We start from the raw sequence: 2,032 nt of genomic DNA, 5'->3' as shown, positions 1-2,032 counted from the left end.
AGTTCCCAGTGTCTTTGGCTTTGGCCTGGGGTGGGGGTGGAGTCCACAAAGCCTGTATGGAATTTGCTTTGGGGCAGCCTTTTCCCCCTAACACTGGGGTGGGGGTGGAGTCCACAAAGCCTGTATGGAATTAGCTTTGGGACAGCCTTTTTCCCCTAACAGCTGGGCCCCTGTGGCCTTGAACCTCCTCCAGTGGAAGATAACGAGGGCCCAGATCAGGATCAGCCATCTTCCACCATGCTAATATCGGCTTTTCCAGCACCTGTGAGGACTGAGTGAGGCTCAGACTGGGCAAAAGAGATCTCTAGGATGTAATAAATTTTCTATGATGCTCTCTGCTACTGCCCTTCCATCCATTGTCCATCAGTCCTTGCCACTTCCCTTATCCCTGACATCAGCCTGGAGCCAGAAAACATCAGAAGGAAGCAAGACCATAATGTGGGGCTGAGGAGGTCAACCTAAGAGCTGGAGTTTAGCAGCAGTGTGATGCAGAGTAGAGACCAAGGGACTTGGAGTCTTGTAGACAATTCCCATCTCTGCCACTTTAAGGCTGTGTGACCTTGAGCAGCACTACCTCTCTGAGCCTCAGGTTCCCATTAATTCTAGCATCTGCCTCTCAGTACTTTAAGTCTTCAGGATTATTCCAGCTGCTGATTTTATTGCTGCTCTGATTTCTTTTGCACTTCAACTCCAGCCTTAGATTTAGAGTTGTGGCAAAGATAGGAGGATGTCTTGCTGAACCCCAAGACTCACAGTATACAGGCCCCCTGTGTTGGCATCTATCACACAGTTCTCTGCTCCTCTTAGGATGATCCCACTTTGCCATCAGCTTTCCCATATCAGCATCTCTTCACTTTTTTTTTTTTTTTTTTTTTTCAGTCTGACTGCTACTGAAGCCCAATATGAGTCCTGATGGAAGAAATCGACAAACCCTAAGCAGATGTGTCTTGGCTTTGGAGTGAATGGCAAGGCGAATCCATTCCCCCAGAAGCAAACAAGCCCTGCCACCTGAGCCATGCCAAAGGTGATCTTTAATAGTACTGGAATTAGAAATTTTATGAATATGAGATAAAGGAAGAATTCAAATATTCTACAGCAAAGCACACACTTAAGACAGAATTTGGCCACTACAGTTTCAGAGGATGGGTAGAAGAAAAAGCAGCCACTTCTCTGCTTAAAGAAATGGAAAATTTAGAGGGCTATGGGGTAAAATCAAGAAATCTTCAAGTGAAAAGTTGAAATTACTCTAGTAATGGCCTCTGTTAAGGTAAGTTTCTTGTTCAAATATTAAAAGCCTCAGTGCATTTGGGGTTTGACTCTGGTTGAGGGTAAAGACGGGATAAAATGAAAAATGACTCAGAGTTTGTGGCTGATGGTGTGTTTGGAGAGGGGAGACATGCACCCCCTCCAGGAGAGCTGTCAGATGAGACTGCAGCCCAGGCCAACAGGAGGACCCACACCAAGAGAGGGAGCAGATGCTTTGGGAGGAAAGGAAAAGGAAAGTTTGAGTCATGTGTTTACCTACCTTATCTGGAGCCTCAGATTCCTTCTGTGAGATGGGGTTTTCTATTTCCACTGTCTAGATGAGGAAACCAAGACTCAGAGTCATACTTGCCAAATACAATGTGATGCATGATAAAAGAATGAGGATTTATTTATTTACTTTAGATTTTTTTCCTGGAAATTCAGATTTTTGAGTCTCGCAGCAAATCATCAGCCAAACAAGATTCCATGTAAGTCATCATATATAAGAATGAGGATTTAAACCCAAGACTAACATCAAAGCCATGGTTAGTGGCTATGGTTAGTGCAGAAATATTCTGTGCTTATTTTCCACATTTTCAGAAGTACTTTGAAATAAAAATTTATCATTGTTCAGTTACCCTGCTAATAAGCAAATAGAAGGAGTGAGACTAGATCCCCATGCTAACCAAGGCCAAACCTTTCCAGGTAGGAGATACTCCCATAGCAGAATCAGAAGCTGCACAGACCCACAAACCCCTGGCATAGAATTTTCCACATGCAAAGTGAC

The 2,032-nt window shown here is 44.1% G+C and overlaps 1 non-coding gene across 1 annotated transcript; it reads right to left on the bottom strand.

Moving 5' to 3' along the window:
* Window positions 1-1,680: 1,680 nt before the first annotated feature.
* Window positions 1,681-1,749, bottom strand: LOC119256425 (small nucleolar RNA SNORD30). The gene has a single exon (XR_005127760.1). It is a non-coding gene; the product is annotated as a small nucleolar RNA SNORD30 (small nucleolar RNA).
* Window positions 1,750-2,032: the final 283 nt, after the last annotated feature.

Source organism: Talpa occidentalis, unplaced genomic scaffold, assembly GCF_014898055.3.
Source record: "Talpa occidentalis isolate TD23 unplaced genomic scaffold, MPIMG_talOcc4v2.1 talOcc4.3, whole genome shotgun sequence".
NCBI lineage: Eukaryota > Metazoa > Chordata > Mammalia > Eulipotyphla > Talpidae > Talpa > Talpa occidentalis.
Note: the sequence above shows the minus strand (reverse complement) of the source record. Positions and strands in the feature narration are given on the sequence as shown.